This window comes from Ctenopharyngodon idella, chromosome 23 (genome assembly GCF_019924925.1).
Source record: "Ctenopharyngodon idella isolate HZGC_01 chromosome 23, HZGC01, whole genome shotgun sequence".
Classification (NCBI taxonomy): Eukaryota; Metazoa; Chordata; class Actinopteri; order Cypriniformes; family Xenocyprididae; genus Ctenopharyngodon; species Ctenopharyngodon idella.
In genome coordinates, this window is record NC_067242.1 from 10,872,603 (window position 1) to 10,884,794 (window position 12,192).

The 12,192-nt window shown below is 37.0% G+C and overlaps 1 long non-coding RNA gene across 1 annotated transcript; it reads left to right on the plus strand.

Annotated features, from left to right (window-relative positions):
• The first annotated feature begins 534 nt into the window (after positions 1-534).
• On the plus strand, positions 535-2,823 carry LOC127505785 (uncharacterized). The gene is made up of 3 exons (XR_007927817.1): positions 535-815; positions 2,187-2,262; positions 2,653-2,823. It is a non-coding gene; the product is annotated as an uncharacterized LOC127505785 (long non-coding RNA).
• Positions 2,824-12,192: the final 9,369 nt, after the last annotated feature.

Sequence of the window (12,192 nt, forward strand, 5' to 3'; positions counted from 1 at the left end):
ATCGAAAGGCGGCGAGGTCTGTCTGAGGTTTAAATCATACTGGCAAAAACACTCATTTACTTTAATGAAGTCCCAGAAAATTGTGAGCCATCAATTAGGAGCCAAATCATCAGAAATGTTCACATGACTTTTACTAATTATTAGGTGAAACTTGTCATCTTGCAAGGCATTTAGTCTGAAAATAAGCATAAACTTGTTCGACTTTTTAAATTATTAAAACAATAAAACATTACAAAAGTAAAATACAACTTCAAAATCATATAGGCCGAATCAAATGTCAATTTTGTTAAATTATTGGTCTTATTTGTTAAACTTTTTTTGTCCCTAATTAACAAAATTTAAATAATGAGTCAGTACATCAATTCTTCTTTCAAAACGTTTTTTTTCTTTCTTACCCTGATTCACCATTGTATCACCTATTATAACTTAAGTGTATATTTTAGACTGGGCGGGATGGTTTTCGCGGGAAATTGCGTACATACGTCAACGTCACTCGCCAGTGCGTGTCTCATCATATCCGTAAATCAAGAAAAGTTGCGCCGGTTACTTTGACGCTTGTACGGTTTGGGAGTGGCATAGGTTAGTTGTCACAACAAGCGCGAAAGTTTGACATGGAGCATGTAAAATCCCCGACCTCTGGGTTATCACCCGTTTTAAACAAACGCTGAACAGAAGAGAGTCTGCTGGGAAAAAGAGAACACGTCAGAGCTCATATTAAAACCAGAATCAACACTGGCTTTTCAGAGATGGCGAGAACTGAGGTATATTAAATGCTGTAAAAGCGACGCGGAGATGGCGTTTTTATTACTCAACAGGTGAGTAAGGTATTTTATAAGAGATAAATTGTCATATGTAGCTCTCTAACAGAGTTTATTGTAAAGCATTATCTGCTGTGAAGGGTCATTTCATTATCGGTGTTGTAGTGCTGTGCTGGAATTTATTTTCAAGGACATATAGTGACTTTTAATGGGTATAGGTACATCAACTAAATCTAAACTGCTTACATCTCTCAAGCCTATTAGTGAATGTTTTATGAGCATCGGCAGAATAACTATGTTCATGTTCACGCAGAGCCGAAGCACAAATAAAATGTTCTTCCGCAAAGTACATGCAGTTACATAGTGCACGTTTAAGTTACTAAATGCTAATTATTTTCATTAGAATCACTTGATATTTACAAGTTTTTTTTTTTTTTTTTTTAACAATATCAGCATAAATCCTTGTCATTGTGTGATGATGTTGTATTGATAAGGAAAAATAACAAAAATATATTAAAAATAAACGAAATAAAAAGTTCAACAAAAAATACTATAGCTGCTTATACAATATATATATATCTGTCTGACTGTCAAATGTGTATATTGTATATTCAATGATAATTGCAAGTTACTTTAATGCATTTCAAGAAATGAATGCTGATATAGTCTGAAACCCCACTTTGAATATACTAGGGCATTTCCAAACTTTTAAAAGGCCCTGTATTTTTTGCAGATTTTGAAAAGCTCAAAAATGACTTAAAATCACCATAAAAGTGCTATAAAAGTAGTCCATATTATTCATACACTATTTTCCAAGTCTGCTGAAGTCATACAATATTGTTGTTCGAGGAACAGAATATTTAAGTAGTTTTTTTGTTAAAAATCTTCCCCTCCGCCCAGTTCTCAAATCTCATTCATTTCAAATGTGGCATTAAAGATGAGAAACACCATATTTGAATTATGACAAGCATAAGATAATAATAAATTTCATTCTGTTCCTTCTGTTTGGCTTCAGATGACTTTGAATGAGAAATGAATCCGTTAAATGTTTAATGTGTTTTTGCACCTACATGACGCAAGCTTGAACTTGAATAGCATCTGATAATCCAATAGTTCTTTTAAGAACATTAATTAACAAAATTAACTGGAAAACAAAAATGTTACATGGTCAAAAAACTAATAGTCATTGCAGGAAATGACATCATCATTAAGTAATGTTATTAAAGCGTCAGTTTCAAAGTTTTCTCAAGAAAGAAAGTCAACAAGTTTGAGTCAAATATTTAAATGTAATATTTAGTTAAATATTTTAAATATAAATTTTTTTCACAGTTATTAGATTCACATCTACTGTATATAAAGAAACGATTAACTTATAGTTCTTACAGATATCTTTATTGTTCTATTATGTGATATTTTTTAACTTTACAGACAGTCACTATCATTAAACAACTCTTTGGACATTCTGGACAAGAAAGAAAGTCATATGAGTTTGGAACTTATTAGGGTGAGTAACAGAATTTTTACTTTTTTTAAATATATTTTGCTCTGCGCTCCTCATGAACTGTGCAATATTTCCAAGTGAACCATCAAGTTTACTGGGATCTTTCCAAATCTGGCCTGCACTGAATGAATCAATGTCCTCCAGCTGATGGTCGAGATGACTGTTTGTGCAGGATTACAAGCTGTATAGGTTTATTAGGGTGCAGGATAAAGCTAAGAGCCAGATGCTCATCTTTAGGTGGCCGCGGTTCATCTTTCTTATCAGCCGTTTGTGTGTGTATGTTTACCATGGCCCAGGACAGCTGGAGGTATATTTGCCTGAGGCATTTGATTGCATCAGTCTCACACTTTGCCCTAGTCATCTCCAGTGATTTACTTCCTTCTGTAATTACAGCTCAATCTCTCATTCTCACCCACATCCTGCAACCTCTGGCTGGCCCGGGATCTGCCAATATCCCACATGGTACTTTTAAAAGATGTCTGGAACAAGAAAAGTTTTATAGAAGATGGGCTAAAGATGGTTGTGACTTCTCGACATGGAGTAAGACTGAGCTCATGAATATAAATCAGCTGCACTTCTAGTCAAGGCCCTTTTCAATTCTTTGCCTTGATACTGTTTATAAATTACCTTGTGCAGATGTGCCAGTTTTATAGACAGTCCACATTGATTTATAGCATTGAGATACATATTACCTTTTAATATTAATTATTGATGAATTTGAGTCGTGTCTAATGAATGAGACTGAGTCATAGTATAGCTCATTCTAATATGCTGATTTGGTGCTCAAGAAACATGTCTTATTATCAATGTTGAAAACATTTGTGCTGCCTAATATTTTTTTGGAAACTGATACACTACCATTCAAAAGTTTGAAAACTAAATTCAGCTTTGCCATCACAGGAATAACATGCATTTTAAAATATATTAAAGGGGACCTATAATGCCCCTTTTACAAGATGTAATATAAGTCTCATGTGTCCCCAGAATGTGTCTGTGAAGTTTCAGCTCAAAATACCCCACAGATCATTTATTATAGCTTGTCAAATTTGCCCCTATTTGGGTGTGAGCAAAAACACGCCATTTTTGTGTGTGTCCCTTTAAATGCAAATGAGCTGCTGCTCCCGGTCGCTTTCCAGAAGAGGGCGGAGCTCTAACAGCTCGCGCTTAAGTTGGTCAACAACAACAAAGCTGGAGAATCTCATGCAGCCAAAATAACAATTGTCAGTAACGGTGTTCAGCCTTTAAACCGGAGTTGGACACTGATGGAGAGACTCAGGAAGAAGTTACAACTTTTAGAATGAAACTGGATGTTTCTGAATGGTTAGTGGATAAATTTATGTAGTTGCTGTGGAGTTGATTCAACTCATCGACTAGCATGTGCCGTCATGTTAACCTTTTGTGCAAATCCAGCATTGAATTGACCCTCGTTTGTGAAGCAGTCTGGCGTAAAATGACGGCATGGTAACAACACTCTACTACAACAACTCTTCCTCTTCTCTAAAGCAGCCCAACATGGCTTCACCCCCTTTGTTGTGTGTTCTCGGCAGCAGGGTTTATGTAAATTTTGGGGTTTGTGATATCACCAACCCAGGATTTTGTTGTAGTCCTAAAAAAGCAATTTCTGTAAAAGAAAATATCTCCCTTTGCATTTATCTTTGAGCGTCGTAACTTTGCAGATGTTGTTTATGCTCAAACAGCAACATTATACACTAACTAAAGCTAAAAAAGTGAAATCATAATCAAGGACCCCTTTAAAATAGAAAACAGATATTTTAATTTGTAATAATATTTCACAATATTACTGTTTGTACTGTAGTTTTGATTAAATAAATGCTGAGCATAAGAACATTTAAAAAGCTTGTAATTATTCTAAATGTAGTGTAAATTGCTGTAATTAATTGCTGTTTTATTGTTAGTCTTGTTGCTAGGCTGATTGTTTTATACATTGTAATGGACTTTTTTTAACAGAATCTTTAAGATAATATTCATAAATTATATTATTTAAAAATTATAAAATATTATATAACTCAATATATGATATTTTATGATAACTCAAATCAATATATTTTATCTGAACATATGTATTTATTTATTTAGTGAGAAAAGTAAACCCTGTCATGGAAATAAAATATCACCCTTACATTATCGCTTACCTAATTTACTATCAGAAATGTGTTTTTAATGTGAGCCAGCAGAGGTTTATGTTTTAATATCAGCCTACTAAGTTCGGTTGAGTGGGCTAAACGTGGAGGATCCAACCCCCCTGTCTGGAACAAGTGGCGCATCTGTGAGAAGAGCTGTACCATTTCTCTCAAAATCTGTTTCCTCATCAAGATGGGATTTTTTAAACCGTCTCATCTCCACAGCATATGGCGGCCTCCTCGCCCTGATGGGAGGAATAGAAGTGCTGGTGATTGTTTCTGTAAATCATTGCAGCCAGTAACTTTACTGAGCGATATAACATCAGGATTCCAGGCTGACTCTTGTACGGTGATGATTTAGCATGCATGCAGAAAGGGGGTAGTGGGTTCATATTGCTCTTAAAATGGCGGCCGTTGACTGCTTGATTTGAAGAAACAATGATGGTTGCAAACGTGCTGTTGGTGGAGCAGGTGTTTGAGAGGGCAACCCATAATTCACTCTGCCTCTTCAAAATGTGCTCGCTGATCAGTTAACTGCACAAAGACGTACATTTTATCAAAAAGGTCCTCAAAGGGATAGTTCACCAAAAAATGAAAGCTTCATGTCATTCCAAGCTTGTATGAATTTCTTTCTTCTGTGGAACAAAAGAATAGTTATAACAACACTGGACCCCATTAGCACAAAAGAAAATTTGGTAACCCTTTGGTATGGGAAACACACATTCACTATTAACAACGACTTTTGCCACACTAAGCTCTTAGTAAGGTAGTTGCTGTAGCTTTAAAGTTTAGGTATGGGGTAGGATTTAAGGCAGGAACACACCAAGCCGACGCCGACAAACTAGTGGCGACGAAAGCAGACTGCGGGGTTGGCTCAGGTCGGCAGCGTCTGGGTCCAAAGTTGCCCTGACACACCAAACCGACAGCCGACGGCCAAGTAGCACATCCGTTCTGCGCCTGCGTAAGATGAAATGCCTTTCCGTACCAGCAGGTGGCAGCAGCTGAACAGCCAATCAGAATGTTCAGATGGCCCGACGGACCGACGATACGAACGCCGATTCGGCCGAAAAAAAGCAGACGAGGAACAACTTCAGCCGACGGTGCGGAACACAGTGAGAAAACTTAGTCGGCTGATGAACATAAACTGCCTGACGGCCGACCGTCGGCTTAATGTGTGTCTGCCTTTAGGGATGTAGAATATGATCATGCAGAATAAAGCATTAATATGTGCTTTATAAGTACTAATAAACAGCCAATATGCAAGCTAATAAGGAACTAGTTAAAAGTGAGAATTGTTCCCCATACTAAAGTGTTAGCATTTTTTTTTTTTTTTTGGTCTCATTCCCTCATTTTAGTAAATTGTAGCCATGAAATAAGAATTCATTCCCTCATTTTACTAAATCAAACCGAAGGAAAAAATTAGTAACACGTGGCCACGCTTTACTATAACGAGGGAATAAATTCTTTTTTTGTGGCCACAGCATGTATATTTTTGTCCGTGTGTCATGTGTGGGGCTCTGTATCAACAATGTATGGACAATTTTTTTTTTATTTTTTTTTTTAAAGTATTTTCAGTGACACTTTATCTCAATGGTCCACTTTAGACATTCTACTAACTATTAAGTATCTTTGCAACTACATGCCAACTAAGTCTCATTAGAGTATTAGTAGACTGTAGTAGACTGTTACGGTGTGTGCACCAAAAGCAAAGCGAATATTCACATTGCGTTACTCGCTCTAGATGACTTGTGGGATTTCTTGTTTTTCGTGTCACTCGTGCGAATAAAAACCACATGATGAGGAGTGTCTTCACGCACATCATCAACATTTCTTTCTGCCATTTTTTCCGTCATCAACCATGTTGATACGTTCATAGTAATGTAAAACTCATAGCTAGAATCAAGTAACAGACACATATTTTCATCACTTACCAGGTAGTCCAACTTCCTTGCTTACTTTTCTCCAAGCTATCTCCTTTTTTGTCTGGTCTCTGTATGAATAAGAAGTCGTGACAAATTTCAGGGTGCCCGCAGATGGCTACAATAATGCTCTCCTCTGTTTTCTGATACAACCAGATGTGTCAAACTGGACGTGTCAATAAGCTTTTCGCTGATTGGCTTGCGCAACAAGGCGTCATGCGAATTTCCCGCTTGTTTGAGATTTTTCAACTTGCTCGGAAGACACGATTGAGACGAATATCGCGTGTCCGCGGTAATCACATCACCCAATTTGCGTCACCCAGTACAAATTAGCGTCTATTCGCCTCTTTGACTTTGTATGTAATGTACTCGCTCAAATAAATAAATTCGCTTTTAGTGTGCACACACCCTTAGGTTTGGTGTTAGGGTTTGGGTAAGTAGACCAAGTTGACATGTACTTGCAAAGTTACTTCTAGTTAGTAAAATGTCTGTTGGGGAGCATCAAAATAAAGTATTAGCAGATATAGCAGACAGTCTATACTAATACTCTAAGGAGAGTTAGTTGACATTTAGTTACAAAGTTACTTATAGTTAATATAATGTCTAAAGTGGACCACTGAAAAAAAAGTGTTACCGTATTTTCTTTTGTTTTCCACAGCAAGAAAAAACCCAGTTTGGAACTGCATTAGAGTGAATTTATAAACGAGTAAATGATAAAATGAAATGAGCAAATGAATAAATTACTTTTTGAGCGAACTACCCCTTTAAATCTGAACTTTTTGTGATCGTAGCAGCATTTCTAACAAATAATACAGTCATTAGTCCACACCTGGCTGAATGAATGAGGTAAATATAAGCACATTAAAAGATGAACTGAAATGTATCTTTTAACATCCCAGCATCTTTTATCATACTGTCCCCAGATCATTATACCGCATCTCTCAGATGAGGAATCCACAGAATCCTGCTTTATTTACACCAGGGGCCAATTTATCCTTCTGTCTCTCAGCCTTGTATTTACATCCATGCCGGCTCTGATACGTACAAGTAATTATAACAGGTTTCCTATTGAACTGTAACACTGCAGCGTCTGCATGCGCTTGCAGCATCATCCAATTACTGCCCCCGAGTCTCCACTTGGCCGCTCTCAGCCCTTTATACCCGCCGCTAAAAATGATGAATCCAAATAGTCCGACTTTTAAAGAATTGCATTTCATCATTACATCTCTGTCATGCTAACAAATTGACCTGCTCGGCCTGCATGCTAATGTTGTGTATCAGCTCTTTCAAACACAGCGCTGAATAACAGTGAGATGCTTTGGCCATAGAAATGAATGGAGAACAAAGGCTGGACTGTTGAATGGTGGTTTAATGTAGTTGCTAATGAGGTGCATGTTATTTAACACGAGCACTGTGAGGTTTCTTATTAGCTGTAGTACACAGTAACTACTGGCTAATGAATAGCATTTCTGGGCTTCCTTATCAGGGTTTAAATTTTTTTTTTTTTATGTTTTCCAAATGCACCTTTAAGACCGTTTCACAGCATGATATACTAACAAAATTGAATTATAAACCATAGCATAAAGTACAGAGGAGGTACTATGGTACTGATGGTAATATCGTGATGCTTTATGCAATTATATTTGCAGGACTTTGATATGCCTAATAATACTAAAGTTATACTATAGCACATTTCACAAAAAATATTTATTTCCACACCAAAATTAGAAAGATATTTTCATATTGTGCTTTTCTTGTTTTTTCTTTTCTTTTTTGCAATGAAAATTTAGACCATTTCTAAATCATAAATCTTGTATCCAGAGAAGATAATTCTAGAATTGATTGCAATGATCAGTATGAAATGACAAAATATTTAAATAATATTTTATTTAATTAAAATAATAAATGGATACCACCAAGGCTGCATTTATTATTTCGAAAATACAGTTAAAATTGTAATATTGTGAAATAGTATTACAATTTAAAATAACTGTTTTCTATTTTCAATTATTTTAAAATATAATTTATTCATGTGATAGGCTAGCAAAGCTGAATTTTCAGCAGTCATACTTCAGAAATCATTGTAATATACTGATTTGCTTTTCAAGAAACATTTCTTATTATTATCAATTTTAAAAGCAGTTGTGCTGCTAAACAGTTTTTGTGGAAACCGTGATGCAGTTTTTTACTGGATATTTTGATGAATTGAAAAGAACAGCATTTATTTATTTAAGTTATATTTTATGCCTTTATTCTGAGAGGACAGTAGAGAGCAGATAGGAAAGCATTGGGCAGAGAGAAATGGGCGCTTTGAGCGCTGTTGAGAGGATTCGTAAACACCGGTCCGCTGATAGACGCCCGCTTTCAAGCTTTTTAAAACACTTTCAAACACTTCCGTGTGCTTTCAAATGCTTTCAAACACTTTCATGTGCTTTTAAATGCTCCAGTGCATTGATCATTGTAGCCAATCACAGACATATCTGTTGAGCGCTTGAACACAATGGCCAATCAGAGGTGGCGAATCCGCTCAACAGTGCTCAAAGCATCACATTTTTAAATTTCAGTACCGACTTGGTATCGAAGTCGGTACTTTTGACAACACTACTAACTACAGACTTTTGAATGGTAGTGTGTGTGTGTGTGTGTGTGTGTGTACATGTATAAATTTTATAGTACATATGTACTATAAAATTTGTTTTTAATTAATTCAAATATTACTTTGATATTTCATATTTTTATATACTATGATCGTGACCGTGCATTCTGAGATTCACTTCTTATCCAGATGTGTTTATTTGTCAGTTCTCCTTGTCCATCACATAGTCCATCTCTTGCTATTCAGGTAAATGAAGCCATGGCTGACGGAGACAGTGCTCGACTCCGCTGATAAGAGTGGGAGTGCAGCAGATTCGGCCGCTCTCATTGGTTTGGAGGCCATTGATCGGCCAGGCTGGACTGCGGATTAGATTTCCAGATAGAGCTTGTTGAAGAGCTTCAGATTGACAGTGACCTCTTGCTTGTTGCTAAATCAAATGACAGAATCTTAACACGACTGCCCACTCAAATGGAGGAAAAATCGGATTTGTCAATACTGAGCCGTTATGTTATGGCTGATATAATGATAAGTTAGATTTTTCCCCGTTCGTGACTCATATCTTCAGTGCAGCACTCTATAGAGACAGAAAATCGAGGAAATGCAGTGAAATAATTGATCTGTTTAAGTTAAGAACAAAATTCCCCAGTGCTTTAACTCACCTGATGTAAATCTCCCGTTGACAGGAGTCCTCACGAGTAGTAATTTAAGTTGCGTTAAGATTAATTCCACAAATTCATTGTCAGTTGTGGATGGTTTAAAAGTTTCATCCACTCACACTCCACGAGACAGATTTTTTTTTTTTTTTTATCCAAGCAACTGAACCATCACCCAGAACTTTAGTGAAGAATCCCTCCTTAACTCGATCTAATTGCTCTCTCAAGGTATGTCCTGAACCTCACAGGCCAATGTCATCGCCAGCTATAGTGTTAGATTGTTCCGGAACCAATTTACCACAGCTCCTCTACATATCTTCTGCTTTATTAAAACCGTCTGATCTTCACTGTCTGTTATCCTAAGTGGCACTGCATGAAGCAAGTGCTAGACTGGTCCATCTGTAAATTAGAAGGCTTGATATCGGATCAAAACCTTTGAAAATCACACTTTTTTTTTTAAATGGAGATGGCAAAGATGATGTTTCTCACAAGACTTGGACTTCAGAGAGAGAGAAAAACATTTACTTTACTTATTAGGTTTAGACTTTTGATAATAAAGCCAAATTGTTGTAAATATAATGTAAATATAATGTATATAATATGGATATTTTTCTTACAAAAACGCATAGCTTTCCTTTCGAAAGGCCTTTATTAACTCCCTGGAGCCGTATGGATTATTTTTTATAATGGATAGATGAATTTTTTTTGGGCTTTTTATATATATTTCCGATTGTGTTCATCTAAAAAGATGGCTAGGATGGCTTGAGGGTGAGTAAATCATGGGATAATTTTCATTTTTGGGTGAACTATCCCTTTAAGTCTGTTCTCCAAAACATTCAAGATTTATGACAGTAAGAACTTGTAAATCTGATCATTTAGAAGTTTAATACTTTAGGTTAGAGGTTTATTCAAATCACTAACCTTAAGTATGAGTATTATTTATAGTGATTCGGGTCTTCCAGAGTAACATTTACCAGATTTCCCATACTGCACCAGTCCTGTCACTGACTTTCTGAGCATTGCAACTCATTCACACATTCTTCTCTCAGCAGCCACAACTCCATTATAGGTAGAGGATGAGGAAAAAACCCAGCTTGCTCTCTCTTCTCCTGTATCTCTCTGTTGCAGGCCTCTTTGTATCTCTCTTACCGCTAATCTGTACCGACCAGTGTGAGCTCTCCTGTACGCCGGACTTCAGTTCCAACACTGCTCGGCAGTCTACAGCTCGCAGATAGACGCAATTCCACCTGACTCCAGGCTTAACCTCATCAGAACTTTGTGGTGTTTAACAGGAAGTGGAAAGCCAGGAAAAAAAAAACCCTGAGCCGTAGCTCACAGAAAAGTGGAGTGAACACTCTTTTAATAGTAAAGAAATGCATTGATTCATGTTTGAATAACAGGGTGGAGGATTAGAGTCAGAAAGAGAATAGAGACTACAGTAAAACCATTGACCAATGAATTGGCCGGTCTCTAGGATCTCAATTCAGAACTGGGAATGTTAGATATTCCAGGAAGTGCATCAAGAAACAGAGAAGGAAGGAGAGGCTGGTCAGATTGAAGAATTCTACAAGGTCATTCTATACAAATGATGCCATCTGTTTCAATGCGTTTTGGTCGATCAGATCACAAGTACATGAGGGAGACACATTCCCGTTTACACCTGGTCTCTTTTGTCCACTTTCAACCACTTCTGTTCTGATTTATTCAAGGTAAGGATCTATGGGCGGGTAAATGTAAGGGTTTTTTCAGATCTTTAGATCTAATGGACAAAATTAACTGCAATTTACATATGAATGCCCCCAGAGACGACGAAAAAACATACGGAGAGCAGCAGCTTTCGTTTCTGCTCTGACAGCCGCCAGACCACAGCGAACGCTGTGAATGCGTGTTAGAAATCAGGAATGGTGAGAGAACATTGTGCTTGGTATGTTTTTCGTCTTCAAACCAAACTTTGGTCTCCAGACGACAAAGTTTAAATCCTGTCTGGTTAGCGCACTTCCCATGATGTTTACGCATTTGTAGGCGGAGAGTAGGCAGTTTTTTGTGGCTGTTCGAACACGTTCGACCACATGAGCGTCTACATTGCGAAAGCAATCCGGTTGAATGCGTTTTCGACTACCTCTGGAAGTGGTCAAAAGTGAACAAGCTCAAAACGTTTTAGACCTCGTTTACACCTGAGTGTCGTCCACTTGTGATCCGATCAACCAAAATGCATCTTCAAGGGTTAGTTCACCTAAAAATGAAAATTCTGTCATTATTACTCACCCTCATGTCGTTCCAAACACGTAAGACTTTTGTTGATCTTCGGAAAACAAACGAAGATCTTTTTGATGAAATCTGAGAGATTTCTGTCCCTCCATAGACAGCTACGCAACTGACACTTTAACGCTTCCAAAAGTTTATAAAGAGATCGTAAAAATAATCCTTATGAATTTAGTGGTTTAGTCCAAATTTTCTGAAGAGGCTTTAATTCACATATAAACATTGATCAGCGAACATAAACAGAAGCTCAACCAAAACTGCTTGATGCTGTGTGAGGTGATGAATGTTTATATGTAAATATAAGCCTGTTTCGCATATCAAGTCCTTTCAGAAAATTTGGACGAAACTGCCCGATTTATATG